The sequence below is a fragment of the Neoarius graeffei genome, chromosome 1 (genome assembly GCF_027579695.1).
Source record: "Neoarius graeffei isolate fNeoGra1 chromosome 1, fNeoGra1.pri, whole genome shotgun sequence".
NCBI classification, from domain to species: Eukaryota; Metazoa; Chordata; class Actinopteri; order Siluriformes; family Ariidae; genus Neoarius; species Neoarius graeffei.
The window spans coordinates 25,885,706-25,902,112 of NC_083569.1; the positions used below are offsets into that span (position 1 = coordinate 25,885,706).

General features: G+C 43.4%; 4 non-coding genes across 4 annotated transcripts; 2 read left to right on the forward strand and 2 right to left on the reverse strand.

Moving 5' to 3' along the window:
- Positions 1–8,854: 8,854 nt before the first annotated feature.
- Positions 8,855–8,926, reverse strand: trnad-guc (transfer RNA aspartic acid (anticodon GUC)). The gene has a single exon. It is a non-coding gene; the product is annotated as a tRNA-Asp (tRNA).
- Positions 8,927–9,769: 843 nt separating this feature from the next.
- LOC132897052 (U2 spliceosomal RNA) lies at positions 9,770–9,960 on the forward strand. Its single transcript, XR_009656228.1, has one exon. It is a non-coding gene; the product is annotated as a U2 spliceosomal RNA (small nuclear RNA).
- A 1,506-nt stretch (positions 9,961–11,466) lies between these two features.
- LOC132895977 (U5 spliceosomal RNA) lies at positions 11,467–11,581 on the forward strand. Its single transcript, XR_009655892.1, has one exon. It is a non-coding gene; the product is annotated as a U5 spliceosomal RNA (small nuclear RNA).
- Positions 11,582–11,930: 349 nt separating this feature from the next.
- Positions 11,931–12,115, reverse strand: LOC132897191 (U2 spliceosomal RNA). Its single transcript, XR_009656264.1, has one exon. It is a non-coding gene; the product is annotated as a U2 spliceosomal RNA (small nuclear RNA).
- Positions 12,116–16,407: the final 4,292 nt, after the last annotated feature.

The following is a 16,407-nucleotide window of genomic DNA, read 5'->3' on the forward strand; positions in this document are numbered from 1 at the left end:
GAGTGGGACAGGCAACGTGCCGCCAGGTACTCTTTCTTTCTTTTACAGACAATCGAACGTGAGCGGGACAGGCAAAGTGCCGCCAGGTACTCTTTCTTTCTTTTACAGACAATCGAACGTGAGCGGGACAGGCAAAGTGCCGCCAGGTCCTCTTTCTTTCTTTTGCAGGCAAGCGAACGTGAGTGGGACAGGCAAAGTGCCGCCAGGTACTCTTTCTTTCTTTTACAGACAATCGAACGTGAGCGGGACAGGCACAGTGCCGCCAGGTACTCTTTCTTTCTTTTACAGACAATCGAACGTGAGCGGGACAGGCAAAGTGCCGCCAGGTACTCTTTCTTTCTTTTACAGACAATCGAACGTGAGCGGGCCAGGCAAAGTGCCGCCAGGTACTCTTTCTTTCTTTTACAGACAATCGAACGTGAGCAGGACATGCAAAGTGCCGCCAGGTGCTCTTTCTTTCTTTTACAGACAATCGAACGTGAGCGGGACAGGCAAAGTGCCGCCAGGTAATCTTTCTTTCTTTTACAGACAATCGAACGTGAGCGGGACAGGCAAAGTGCCGCCAGGTACTCTTTCTTTCTTTTACAGACAATCGAACGTGAGCGGGACAGGCAAAGTGCCGCCAGGTAATCTTTCTTTCTTTTACAGACAATCGAACGTGAGCGGGACAGGCAAAGTGCCGCCAAGTACTCTTTCTTTCTTTTACAGACAATCGAACGTGAGCGGGACAGGCAAAGTGCCGCCAGGTACTCTTTCTTTCTTTTACAGACAATCGAACGTGAGCGGGACAGGCAATGTGCCGCCAGGTACTCTTTCTTTCTTTTACAGACAATCGAACGTGAGCAGGACATGCAAAGTGCCGCCAGGTGCTCTTTCTTTCTTTTACAGACAATCGAACGTGAGCGGGACAGGCAAAGTGCCGCCAGGTACTGTTTCTTTCTTCTACAGACAATCGAATGTGAGCGGGACAGGCAAAGTGCCGCCAGGTACTCTTTCTTTCTTTTACAGACAATCGAACGTGAGCGGGACAGGCAAAGTGCCGCCAGGTAATCTTTCTTTCTTTTACAGACAATCGAACGTGACTGGCACAAGCAGTGTTCTGCCAGGTACTCTTTCTTTCTTTTACAGACAATCGAACATGAGCGGGACAGGCAAAGTGCTGCCAGGTACTCTTTCTTTCTTTTACAGACAATCGAACGTGAGCGGGATAGGCAAAGTGCCGCCAGGTACTCTTTCTTTCTTTTACAGACAATCGAACGTGAGCGGGCCAGGCAAAGTGCCGCCAGGTACTCTTTCTTTCTTTTACAGACAATCGAACGTGAGCAGGACATGCAAAGTGCCGCCAGGTGCTCTTTCTTTCTTTTACAGACAATCGAACGTGAGCGGGACAGGCAAAGTGCCGCCAGGTACTGTTTCTTTCTTCTACAGACAATCGAATGTGAGCGGGACAGGCAAAGTGCCGCCAGGTACTCTTTCTTTCTTTTACAGACAATCGAACGTGAGCGGGACAGGCAAAGTGCCGCCAGGTAATCTTTCTTTCTTTTACAGACAATCGAACGTGACTGGCACAAGCAGTGTTCTGCCAGGTACTCTTTCTTTCTTTTACAGACAATCGAACATGAGCGGGACAGGCAAAGTGCTGCCAGGTACTCTTTCTTTCTTCTACAGACAAGCGAACGTGAGTGGGACAGGCAAAGTGCTGCCAGGTACTCTTTCTTTCTTTTACAGACAATCGAACATGAGCGGGATAGGCAAAGTGCCGCCAGGTACTCTTTCTTTCTTTTACAGACAATCGAACGTGAGCGGGTCAGGCAAAGTGCCGCCAGGTACTCTTTCTTTCTTTTACAGACATTCGAACGTGAGCGGGACCGGCAAAGTGCTGCCAAGTACTCTTTCTTTCTTTTACAGACAATCGAACATGAGCGGGACAGGCAAAGTGCTGCCAGGTACTCTTTCTTTCTTCTACAGACAAGCGAACGTGAGCGGGACAGGCAAAGTGCCGCCAGGTACTCTTTCTTTCTTTTCCAGACAAGCGAACGTGAGCGCGACAGGCAAAGTGCCGCCAGGTACTCTTTCTTTCTTTTCCAGACAAGCGAACGTGAGCGGGACAGGCAAAGTGCCGCCTGGTACTCTTTCTTTCTTTTACAGACAAGCGAACGTGAGCGGGACAGGCAAAGTGCCGCCAGGTACTCTTTCTTTCTTTTACAGACAATCGAACGTGACTGGCACAAGCAGTGTGCTGCCAGGTACTCTTTCTTTCTTTTACAGACAATCGAACGTGAGCGGGACAGGCAAAGTGCCGCCAGGTCCTCTTTCTTTCTTTTGCAGGCAAGCGAACGTGAGTGGGACAGGCAAAGTGCCGCCATGTACTCTTTCTTTCTTTTACAGACAATCGAACGTGAGCGGGACAGGCAAAGTGCCGCCAGGTACTCTTTCTTTCTTTTACAGACAATCGAACGTGAGCGGGACATGCAAAGTGCCGCCAGGTGCTCTTTCTTTCTTTTACAGACAATCGAACGTGACTGGCACAAGCAGTGTGCTGCCAGGTACTCTTTCTTTCTTTTACAGACAATCGAACATGAGCGGGATAGGCAAAGTGCCGCCAGGTACTCTTTCTTTCTTTTACAGACAATCGAACGTAAGCGGGTCAGGCAAAGTGCCGCCAGGTACTGTTTCTTTCTTCTACAGACAATCGAACGTGAGCGGGACAGGCAAAGTGCCGCCAGGTACTCTTTCTTTCTTTTACAGACAATCGAACGTGAGCAGGACAGGCAAAGTGCCGCCAGGTAATCTTTCTTTCTTTTACAGACAATCGAACGTGAGCGGGACCGGCAAAGTGCCGCCAAGTACTCTTTCTTTCTTTTACAGACAATCGAACGTGACTGGCACAAGCAGTGTGCTGCCAGGTACTCTTTCTTTCTTTTACAGACAATCGAACATGAGCGGGATAGGCAAAGTGCCGCCAGGTACTCTTTCTTTCTTTTACAGACAATCGAACGTGAGCGGGTCAGGCAAAGTGCCGCCAGGTACTCTTTCTTTCTTTTACAGACAATCGAACGTGAGCGGGTCAGGCAAAGTGCTGCCAGGTACTCTTTCTTTCTTCTACAGACAAGCGAACGTGAGCGGGACAGGCAAAGTGCCGCCAGGTACTCCTTCTTTCTTTTCCAGACAAGCGAACGTGAGCGCGACAGGCAAAGTGCCGCCAGGTACTCTTTCTTTCTTTTCCAGACAAGCGAACGTGAGCGGGATAGGCAAAGTGCCGCCAGGTACTCTTTCTTTCTTTTTCAGACAATCGAACGTGAGCGGGACAGGCAAAGTGCCGCCAGGTACTCTTTCTTTCTTTTACAGACAATCGAACGTGAGCGGGACAGGCAAAGTGCCGCCAGGTACTCTTTCTTTCTTTTACAGACAATCGAACGTGAGCGGGACAGGCAAAGTGCCGCCAGGTACTCTTTCTTTCTTTTACAGACAATCGAACGTGAGCGGGCCAGGCAAAGTGCCGCCAGGTACTCTTTCTTTCTTTTACAGACAATCGAACGTGAGCGGGACAGGCAAAGTGCAGCCAGGTACTCTTTCTTTTACAGACAATCGAACGTGAGCGGGACAGGCAAAGTGCCGCTTGGTACTCTTTCTTTCTTTTACAGACAATCGAACGTGAGCGGGCCAGGCAAAGTGCCGCCAGGTACTCTTTCTTTCTTTTACAGACAATCGAACGTGAGCGGGACAGGCAAAGTGCAGCCAGGTACTCTTTCTTTCTTTTACAGACAATCGAACGTGAGCTGGACAGGCAAAGTGCCGCCAGGTACTCTTTCTTTCTTTTACAGACAATCGAACGTGAGCGGGCCAGGCAAAGTGCCGCCAGGTACTTTTTCTTTCTTTTACAGACAATCGAACGTGAGCGGGCCAGGCAAAGTGCCGCCAGGTACTTTTTCTTTCTTTTACAGACAATCGAACGTGAGCGGGACAGGCAAAGTGCAGCCAGGTACTCTTTCTTTCTTTTGCAGGCAAGCGAACGTGAGCGGGACATGCAAAGTGCCGCCAGGTACTCTTTCTTTCTTTTACAGACAATCGAACGTGAGCGGGACAGGCAAAGTGCCGCCAGGTACTCTTTCTTTCTTTTACAGACAATCGAACGTGACTGGCACAAGCAGTGTGCTGCCAGGTACTCTTTCTTTCTTTTGCAGGCAAGCGAACGTGAGCGGGACATGCAAAGTGCCGCCAGGTACTCTTTCTTTCTTTTACAGACAATCGAACGTGAGCGGGCCAGGCAAAGTGCCGCCAGGTACTTTTTCTTTCTTTTACAGACAATCGAACGTGAGCGGGACAGGCAAAGTGCAGCCAGGTACTCTTTCTTTCTTTTGCAGGCAAGCGAACGTGAGCGGGACATGCAAAGTGCCGCCAGGTACTCTTTCTTTCTTTTACAGACAATCGAACGTGAGCGGGACAGGCAAAGTGCCGCCAGGTACTCTTTCTTTCTTTTACAGACAATCGAACGTGACTGGCACAAGCAGTGTGCTGCCAGGTACTCTTTCTTTCTTTTGCAGGCAAGCGAACGTGAGCGGGACATGCAAAGTGCCGCCAGGTACTCTTTCTTTCTTTTACAGACAATCGAACGTGAGTGGGACAGGCAAAGTGCCGCCAGGTACTCTTTCTTTCTTTGACAGACAAGCGAACGTGAGTGGCACAGGCAAAGTGCCGCCAGGTACTCTTTCTTTCTTTTACAGACAAGCGAACGTGAGCGGGACAGGCAACGTGCCGCCAGGTACTCTTTCTTTCTTTTACAGACAATCGAACGTGAGCGGGACAGGCAAAGTGCCGCCAGGTACTCTTTCTTTCTTTTACAGACAATCGAACGTGAGCGGGACAGGCAATGTGCCGCCAGGTACTCTTTCTTTCTTTTACAGACAATCGAACGTGAGCGGGTCAGGCAAAGTGCCGCCAGGTACTCTTTCTTTCTTTTACAGACAATCGAACGTGAGCGGGACCGGCAAAGTGCTGCCAAGTACTCTTTCTTTCTTTTACAGACAATCGAACGTGACTGGCACAAGCAGTGTGCTGCCAGGTACTCTTTCTTTCTTTTACAGACAATCGAACATGAGCGGGACAGGCAAAGTGCCGCCAGGTACTCTTTCTTTCTTTTACAGACAATCGAACGTGAGCGCGTCAGGCAAAGTGCCGCCAGGTACTCTTTCTTTCTTTTACAGACAATCGAACGTGAGCGCGTCAGGCAAAGTGCCGCCAGGTACTCTTTCTTTCTTTTACAGACAATCGAACGTGAGCGGGACCGGCAAAGTGCCGCCAGGTACTCTGCAGACATGTGGACTCGAGTCATGTGACTTGGACTCGAGTCAGACTCGAGTCACCATTTTGATGACTTGAGACTTGAAATCCCTAGATGAGGAATGACTTGCAACTCGACTCGGACTTGCACGCTGTTGACTCGAGACTTGACTTGGACTTGACAGTTTTAGCTTGCAGTGACTTGGCGTATCAGGTATAAATATTCTTTCCCCCCTCGATTTTGAATCCAAGTACACTCGTTATTATTTGAATGCGGTGTAGCTCCTTGTCCTAGGCTACGGCAGCTCAATCCACTGGCACAATGTGTCACTCAAGCACTTCAACTGGTTCAAATGAAAAACCAAACGGTGATGGGCAACGAGGACGCTGAATGATGAACGGACGGATAAAAACATGATTCCCCGCGTAATTTCCTTTGGATTCAAAGAATACTCCAATACAGATGGCAAATGCATTGCTATGTGCAGAACATGTGGAGCCACAATTTCGGACAGCCAGTCAACCACATCAAACTTCGCTCGTCACCTGAGGCTGCATAAGGACAAGTAAGTAACAAAGCCAGGTAGCAAGAATCTGTACAGGCTAGTTGGTGGCTAGAAGTGGAATGTGTTAATGTATTAATGCTGTCAAGGATTTGTTTTGCTTTGCTGAATGTAAAATAGTGAAGTAGATTTTTTTATTGGATTGCTTTTGTGTTCAGTCTAGTGTTAGATTATGTGGGCTAGCCTACCAGTTAACACACATTGGGAAGGCATAGCCAGAAGGTGGTGATTTGGTCAGAGCAGAGAAAGTTTACAAGATTGTTATAAAGGCTCTGGTCAGAACGACACAGACTTATGATAAGAACCGGACAGCAAAGGATAAAACGTGAATCAAATAAACAGTTACCCAGGCTGCAAACTAAGTATGTAAAACAGAAGTTCGCTCTTTGCAATGGGAAAGTCAGTGCTTGTCATGAAAGGCATTTAAACCACTGAGACGAGATGACTAGCAATGCAAGTTAAACCAGGCGTTTAACTGTTTGCTACGTACTGCACCAAGTCGTGGACGCTGTGTGATGTGCGTTATTAGTGCTGGGATTACGTGCCATCAGAGACATTCAATTCTATTCTCTTCCTCTCTCTGGTGTCATGTAGGCAATGTGAATAATGGGCCATTTGGGCTATGTAAAATGTAAGCTCAGCTGACGTTTTATAGCGCAGTACATCCCGACAGATTGGAGTGTAGCCTACTCCGACGCGAAGCATTATCCCACAGTCTTACCCAAACGACAGGGCACACAATGCCTCTACATAGCGTGGCTTTACCAGTGCATTTATTAGTCTCTGGCGAGAAACCAAATTCGCCAAAAGCACGCAACTTGGATCTGGAGGATTCCGCTGAACATTCTGAAATTCACAACAACTGTTTATTCTACTTTATTATATGGCTCTCTAGAATGTTGCCAGGGCTTCATTCTCACATTCTGGCCAGAGCCCTAGAGGACTCTGATTCTGGCTACATCGTCACAACGTTCTGTGTTTACTGAGGCTACCGGTATTTTAGCGAGTGTTTAGTGAATGCATTGTGGTCTAGCTAAACTGCTTAAGGGAACATCCTGGCTGGCTTGTATTAAACATTATACTGTGTATAAACAAATATGTTCAGATTAAATGAACTCAGACTTTGATATTGAAAATGATAAAAACATGTTAATGTCTACATGATTAAAAACAGAAAACAAGTAGGCCTACTAATTTTACTTTTTTTTTTTCTTGTTTAGATTTGCAGAATATCTGAAGAACAAGATCATCCCAAGTGAGACAGAGCAGCCATCCATTTCTGGATTCCTTACTGCAAAAGATAGACAGTACAATGCTACCCACCCACAACAAAAAGCCATCACAAATTCAATACTAACAGATTTGGTCATTGGATGCAACATCCCTCTCTCAGTAGTGGAGAACAGATATTTCCGGAATTTGTCAGTTAGTTGGTCTCTCTCTCACACACAAACGTACTCAAGTCACGTTGTATTGTGTTAAAGGCATGTCATGTTGTATGTTGGGACAGTGCCTAACTTCAGAAGGAAAACCATTCTTTGATTCTAAAAGTACACAGATCATCTGTTAGCTTGGACTTTGAGTTTCATGTCTTAAAATGCACATGAAAAGCACACTGACTCACTCAAACTAAACTCACTGAAAATTTAGGATGCTTTACTAACGTTAACTAACTAATCATTCTCTCCTCTGAGATTCTTTGATTGTCTTGGGGCACAAGCTCTAAAACATTTTAAAATGGAAAAGAATGGGTGTAGTTACTTGTGCTGACTCTATGAATCACTGACATTACATTACATTTAGCAGACATTTTTATCCAAGGTGACTGGAAAAGGAGGACATACACTGCAGTGTGGAGAGGTAATACATTTGTGATCAAAAATGTGTTGATTGCCTGTAGAATAAATGGTGACTTGTTAGGGACTTGGGAAAAAATGAGACTTGGACTCGACTTGGCTTGGGTAGGACTTGGACTTGACTTGGTCAAAAGTGCCTTGACTTGTGACTTGACTCGGACTTGAGTGGTAGGACTTGAGACTTACTTGCACATTAGTGACTTTGTCCCACCTCTGTTTATAAATATTGCCCCAAATCTCTACACAGTAATTTAAGTATGGTAATATCTTTTACAATTCCCGAATTACATGAATTTAGTTTTGTTAAGGTTTAAAGATAATTTGTTCCTGTCGAACCCCTTCTTTAATTTAGACAGTTCTGCAGTGATCAGCCCCAGAAGATCCTGTAAACTGTGTGTAAAATGTAACTCGCGCAGTAACGTTAACTGGGCGGGGAGGGGAGAGGAGGCGGGGCGTGATGGGGGCAGCATGGGATTGGCTATTGGTTCTCTAAAGGTTAGGTTAGAACCAAACCAAAACCTAACGTTTAAAGAACGTTCCCTTTTGTTATGCAAAGAACTGTAAGTTTTCCACAAAGTTAGCCACAAGTGCCCCAGAGGTTTGCCACAAAATTAATTTGCATGTGAAAATACGACCTTGCCACAAATTTGCGGCAACATTGCCAAAGGTTCACCACAACTGTCTACCAGAAACCTGATTTTAAAAATAAAATCCTGATGTAATTATTGAATAATAATTAGTTTTAAAATTAAATTATTTGCACTGCGTAGTTGTGACTATTAGCTGTTCCTGCTTCCAGTTTGCATTTGCTTACAATGTGCTAAAATCAGGTTCCATATATGAGGCTGAATGTAAAGCCAGGATTATTCAGTAAGAATCATCAATCAGTCAATAACATTGGTGACACTGTCATGTGATGCTGTGGGGCGGAGCTTCAGGAACCTTTATGATCTTAATATATCAGAGCACAGGAAGAATATTCTCATTCAGCTGAGACCATTCGTCATGTTCACGGGTATATTCATGTGTCTGTGGCTCTCACTCGGTGAGTTAACATTTTTCTGTGACTTCAGAAATATTAGAACCTTCTTGCTGTGGTTCGACAGTGCGAACCACTCCATCCCCCTGCTGCACAAGTTAATAAATTTTTAAAGTCTCCCCGTCGGGGAATCGAACCCCGGGCTTCCGCGTGACAGGCGGAGATACTGTCCACTATACTAACGAGGATGACGCAATAGCCCTCATTTATCAATTGAAAGGGTAGAAATCACTGTATGACAGGGTTCACGTGTGATTCATGACACGTTTGTATCTTGCCAATCACAGCGTAAGAATGATTGGGCATTGATAAATGTGGTGGGTGAAAACCATTGTCATTTCAATATCACAATCCTAAATATTATCGGTTTAGAGGCTCCTTGATTTTACGACGTGAACAACAGAAGGGCAATAATATCACAACAACCAATCAGAATTCAGATACAACAACCAATCAGAATTCAGATGCACTCTGTTGCCAAGTAATAATGTAAGCTTTCAACGTATCAAAAAAGTTCTCGAGCGCTCGTGCTGTTTTACCGTTAGACCAATCACATCTCAGCTTAAATTCGCATTCTAAACTAGTTGCAGCTAACCCAGAAGAGAGCGACTCCCCCTGCAGCCTCATGGAACGCAGGGTTTCAGGCTCCGGATGGGTTTCACTGCCGTTTATGAGGGAAAGGAACATACACCCTCCCGACAGCCAATAAAACACATTTGCAAATTGGTAGAATGAGTTAATCATCACATGCAAGATTTTCAATTAATCAAATGAATTATTATTATTATTATTATTAATTAATTAATTAATTAATTACTACAGTTCTAAACTTCAAATTTTAAAAGTCTGGGCTTTGGAGAGATGATGGATCTCTTTTGGTGGAACACAACGGAGCAGAATATTGTGACCCCCCAAGGCGATGTCTCTCTTCAAAAGGATCCAGCTGTTGGGGGCGGAGTCTAGCTGTGTTTACCTTTCTGGAGTTTAATATTTGGAAGTGGTTTATTTAAAGCTGTTCACTGCAGTAAGTTATCGCTTCTCGGTCTTTTGGCTAAGATCAAGTGTAGTATCTGTTCTTATCAGTTTAATATCTGATATGTTCTCTAAATGAGAATGTTATATTAAGCAGATTTTTAGAACAGGGAGCTGGAATAAGAGCTTGCTCTTTCTGCTCCATGCATCAGCCTGGTATTGCAGTATCTCCAGGAATGGTGCCCTTGTTTAAAAACTAAAAGAGATGAGCTACTTTTTTTTTTCTGGTAAATCAATTTAATTTTTTGTTTTCTAAATAATAATAAATAGATGTTTAAAAATATACAGATAGAATTGTGGTTTGTTTCTTTTATTTTGTGTGTCTGTATGACGTTATAGTAGCTCTAGAAATAGTTACTTTGTTTAAAAGGGAAAAATATATATATATATATATTTTTTTTTTTGCTTGATCTGGTCTGACTCCTCATTTCCTGGTTTTCTCCCTGCTTAACAAGCAACTGGACTGTGAGTCTGCAGTAATTCTTTCTTTTACTTTTTCATGAGAGAGATCACACAACACCACCTATTTTCTTTTTATTTACTTATTGGCTTATTTATTTTTCTGCCTGTTTGCAATGGCTAAGAAAGCTGTAAAGGTGCAAGAGATTGGCCCAGGCCATCTGACCCTATACCAGCTTTCTGGACCTCCAATAGCGTTTTCACCAACATCACCAAAACACAAAAGTTCTGGATGTGTGCCATGTTGGTGGTTATGATTTCCATAAACAGTGCTTGCATTTCATCCAGAAAAAAAAAAAAATCACATTTTTTGTAATCGTATTGGTTAAAGAAACTTGCAATAAGAAGACAGAAGCTGCTAGAAAGCATGTAGAAGGCCTAGAGCCCAGTGTAAGAGCCTACTATCTGGGGAAACTGCAGTTAATCAACAGCCTGGAAAAATATGAAATGGGAGAGAAACTGAGTGAAGACAATGCATTGCTGCCCGCTGTAATATACCCAGACATCATCAGCTATTTAATTTATTTGCCAAGTCCATATACTGCTGAGGATCTGAAGTGTTTCAAGGGACTAGAAGCCTATAACCAGATGTGCTGTGGCTGGGTCAGGGAATGAAAAGCACGGAAATTTGGTGACAAATGTCTGGTGAAAGCAAAGGTGTGTACTGTGTACATTACATGTACAGTGATATACTGTAGGTCATGCGTCCACGTCCCCTGTGGGCCTACCTCAGCTGACAGCAGATGGATGATTGTGATTTTTAACTTTAGCTTACTCTCAAGAGAACATACAGAAGCACCATCACAGCTAGACAGTAGAAATATGGTGTCATGCTTAATTTTAAGACATTGATTAAAACTTAAAAAAAAAAAACTCAGACCTGATACAAAGTGAACTGAACACACTATGTTGTGCGGATTTTTGTCGGTCAGATCCTGGTTTAGTTTGGAAAGCCAGACATGATGACACTCCTCTGACAATTTTCTGGTTTCCTCTCCCTGAGTTTTGATTATTTTAGGTAATCGTTAGAAGTGCAGATGTTTCTCAAGATCTGAGCGATTGTGGCAACCCAAAACTGTGCAGTAATTCACCGTTATTTGGTTTGTTTATTGAAAAATTCACAAAGCTTGCCTTGCTGTTCATGTGTCCAATGCCTCTAATATGGCTGACTTTCGGTTTGATGACATCATGTGAAAACACTCTATACAGTGCCACTAGCCTGATCCAGTGTTAAGTGTAGCTCAGGTTTCTCTTCATTGACACATAAATCTTTCGCCTTTTACTAAAGATTTCTGTGGAGAGGAATGTTAATGAGATCAACTTATTTTTACAGGCTTTGCTCTGGGGGAGCTGAACATTTTTGGTGGTCAAAGATGAGAAATATCAAGCTTTTGGTATAGCTCCAAAACTTTTCCCCATTTCCTGGTTTTCTCCATGTTCAACAAGCAGCTGGACCATTAGTCTGCAGTTATTCTTTCCCTGCACGCCTAAAATTATGTCTCTTTTCAAAAGGATTCGGCTGTAATTTTTTTAATAAGGTCACCATTTCTAGAGCTACTGCAATGCCATGTTGATTTATAGAGCAGAAAGAGTAAGCCCCTATTCCAACTTTCTGCTCTAAAAAAAAATGATAAATTTAATTGATCATCATCATTCAGAAAACACATCAAACATGAAAGTGACATAGGATTTTTTTTTTCAAGAAGGGCACTATTCCTGGAGGTACTGCAATACCAGGTTGATGGAGCAGAAAGAGCAAGCCCCTAATCCAGCTCCATGTTCTAAAAACCTGTTTAATATAACGTTTTTGTTAAAGAACATATCAGATATTAAACTGATAAGAACAGATACTACACTTGATCTTAGCCAAAAGGCAGAGAAGCAATAACTGGCTGCAGTTAACAGCTTTAAATGTACCACTTCCAAATATTAAAATCCAGAAAAGTAAACACAGCTGAATCCTTCTGAAGAGAAATATTGTCTCAGGGGTGCACGAAATGGTTGGAGGAGATTCTTTGTAAGAAGCTTGATATTTCTAATACTTGACCACCAAAAATGTACAACTCAGCCAGAACAGAACCTACAAAAAAAAAACACACACAGTTGAACTTATTAATATGCTTCTCTGCAGCAATCATTAGTAAACCACAAAAGCTTTATATGTTAATGAAGAGAAACCTGAGCTACATTTAACACTGGATCAGGTTAGTGAAACTGTATTGGAGGTCCAGAAAGCTGGTATAGGGTAATTTGGCCTTGGCCAATCTCTTACACCTTTACAGCTTTATTATCCATTGCAAACAGGCAGGGAAATGTCTGACCAATGAGCATTTCTGATAGATAGATAGATAGATAGATAGATAACATTTTTGGTGGTCAAATGTTAGAAATATTGAGCTTTTTGCATGGACCCCCCTCACACGCCCCCAAGACGATGTCTCTTTTCAAAAGGATTCAGCTGTCAGTAAGTAAGTAACTAGGGAGTGGGGATTGTTGAATTTTGAAAAGGAAAAGCTGAGTGTTGTGTGATCTGTCTAATGAAAAAGTAGGGGAAAGAATTACTGCAGACTTACAGTCCAGCTGCTTGTTGAGCATGGAGAAAACCAGGAAATAGGGAAAAGTTAGGTCGGGCAAAGAAAGAAATATTTTTTCTTTATTAATTTAACAAGGTCACCAATAAACAAATAATATCTTGACAAATAATATCTGGAAATAATATTTTATCAAAAATGGCAAAAACAACAACAGAGCTTTGGTCAGACCTCGGGTTATTTGACACATGGAGGGTCACTAATCCATGAGAGAAAGATTTCACATTTTTCCTCACATCCCCATCATTCTTTTTCTAGAATTGATTATATTTTCATCTCTAGATCGGCCCTTGACAGTGTGGGTGCAATCAGTTAGTTATTGATATTAAGTGATCAAGCTCGTTAAATCAGTCTCATTAAATTTTGAAGGTCAATAATTAAAATGAATCAATCCCATTGAATCGTTTAATTTGACTCGTTTGAATTGAATCATACCATAGAATCAGTCTCATTCAGTGAATCATTCAATGAATCGTTTAGTGAATCGTTCAATGAATCATTTAGTGAATCATTTGGTGAATCGTTCAATGAATCATTTAGTGAATCATACCATTAATCCTGGATAAATTACCAAACAGCTAGATTATGGTATATTTCCAAATTATTACAATCACTTACCATATTACATAACATATGCACCCTTTCTGAATTCTTTGAGAAGATTGGGGACTTCAGATATTGTTGTTCACAAATAAACAGTTTGTTTAATAAATGATTTTATTATACAAAGATAAAAAAAAAAAATCAATATATACAAGCAGTGAGGTGTGTGTGTGTGTGTGTGAAGGACTTGACCATGTGTTTAGCCTCGTGTAGCTAACTACACGTGGTGGAGGCCTAGCTTGTTGGTAGCTAAACAAAAGAATGTTATCTAAACAGAACAAAGGATTAGCTCTGTGTTTAGCCTTGTGTTGCTAGTGTGAGTTTGCTAAAGGCCCTATGGCCTAGCTAAAGTGTGTTTGTTAGGCCTGGTGAGGCCTACTGAGCACGTGTTGCTAAAGACAAGGGTATTAGCCGTAGCTAACTAAAAGCTAGCTTGTGGATTTCTAGCTGAGGTGTGGTTTATCAGGCCTGATGGCCTGCTGAGCATATGGTAGGCCTTGATTAGCTTTGTGTTGCTAAGCAGACAAAAGGGAAGCTGTAGCTAACCCACTAGCTCATAACCATACTGAATCCACTGAAATCTTAATGACATCAAGATGTATAATAATGAAATTATAATGTTAGTAAGAATAAAAGAGAAGCATGCGCAGCCTATCTATTAAACAATTGAGAGAACACAGAACCAAAATAAATCAACACGCTGCGTGTCTAACAGTGTAACATAAACCTGGGTTTAAATTCACACTATTTCAAATAAAAGCAAATTCCTAAGACTATCCTAATTATGCCCAAATGCCAAAATCTTACTTAATCCTGCCTTTAGCAAGATATGAAGAACTATTCGCTGGTGTAGTCTCGGGCCTCGCCGTGGGAGCACGTGAGCCGCTCGTGATGGAGGCGTAGAAAACTTTCGGGTCCAGCGGAGCACTTGGGTGGGTCCCGTGGAAAGCAGAGGATTCTTGGTCCGAACCTCAGCGTTCATGAGGAAAAGTCTCTGATCAGAATCAGATGCACAGCGCTTTTGAGTTAAAAAGGATTCAATCGCTTCTTAACTTTTAACTGCCTGGGCTGCAGTCGTGACGTCACTTCTAATGCAAGTAAACCGGTTGTAACTCAGGTTGAGTTTAAAGATCGCGCGACTCTGGAGTTTACCTTTGCCAAGGATAAGAAGCAAAATCGCGCTGAGTGATGGATCTTGCAAGAAAGAAGACGTCCTTTTGGGTGGAGAGCGCCTCTTTATACGTCCAGATTCATCGGGAGCCAGACGTGAGAGACAAAGATGGAAGCGTTGTCCCATTGTTTTATGTTTCCTTGTATGATGACGTAGATGATCCCGCCCACGCGTGACGTAGGTCACACGGAAGTGGACTGGGAATTGTAGTTCTGACACAAGATGGCGGCATGATACCTACAGTCCCCCTTTTGGTCTCAGGGGTATGACAGAGTCGTAGCACTGAGAGCACCGTATCGTATCATCGCCGTGTCCATAGTCCTTGAGGTAGACTTGTCCTGTGCAGTCCATGGTGTCCTGTGAAGACTGTAAACTTGTGAGTTCCAGTAAGACAGTTGGAGACAGAGGCATTTTGGGCATAATATAATCACTATGGGCATTTTGGGCATATAATCACTATCTAACTAACTAGATCAAAACCACATCAAAAAAATTAAACATGGAACATGAAACATGTAGTGTTCAATTTCTTATGCATAAAAAAAACAAGAAAAGAGAAGAAATGAAGGAAGGAAAGAAGTATTAGTGTTTGGGTTGGCAAACCTAATCTTCTGGGAAGGTGATAGCAGTGGGTGGTCTGGCTAGAAAGCGTGCGCTACTGCGGCTAGCTGTCGGGGACACAGACCATCTTATCTAGCTAGGTGTGTAGTGTTATGTATGGGTTGCCTGGGCAGACCCAGTGGATGTCTTTCGTGAAGGTGCACATCTCTAAGTTTTGTGGATTCACAAAAGTGAGGATAGCACTGCCAAGACTATATGCCAGGTGTATTTGTGATGAATACACACTAATAATAATAGCGGATTTTAGTATTTGATCTACCATGTTATACTGAAGGGTTATTACTTCATTGAGTTGGTGAAGTCTGACCGGGAATGTTAGTGTACGCTTATGGTTGAGTGATGCGTACAAGCTATGTGGACAGGATGGGCCTAGCTGTCGTCCACCCCCTTTTGGAGTGAGGACTGTTCAAAAGGTTTGATTCGATTATCGTGGAAATCGATATGAAAGCGTTTGATTAGGCCTAGATGTCCTAATGTGATATGCGACAGGGAACGGTTTTCCCACGATTGAAAGGTCTCGACCAGGGTGGTAGGAACTTCTCTGAGATTCGGGCGTAGTAGGTTTTGTGTCGCCCTACTCTCGAATCGAGATTCTTTTGGGCACCTGTAAAGGTTGACTGTAGGTGGCGTCGTAGGTCGGCGACATGATGTGCGGTGTATGCAATCGCGACGCTCATGGCCTCTGGTTCGTATAGGAGATGCGGGGGAAGAACCGACTCTCGCCCAGTCATCATCCCAAAGGGTGTGACTTCAGTGGCACAATGAGGGGTGGACCGAATGGCCCTTAGCACCAAGGGAAGTTTCACGTCCCAAATTTTACCATGGTTTGTGATATACTTTCGCAGCATGTTCACAATGGCTTGAATGGCTCGTTCAGCCTGACCAGAGAATTGAGGGTGGTACGCGATATGGAATTTCGCCTCGACGCCTAACATGTTCCACAGCGCAGCCATTACACCAGCGGTGAAATGGGTGTCTGTGTCTGAGTCGATGGATAGAGGGAGATTTTTGCCACTAGGGGGAGTCGCGATGTCAGGTGTCTCGACATCGGACTCGGTGTTCAAAGACATGAACTGAAGTTCATCAGAAATTTGATCTTGCGTGGCACTCGGTTGATCGATGTTCGCACTAATCTCGTCACAACGGTTTTGTGCATATTTTGTGGGATCCAACGACTGTGGGGTTTTGTGTG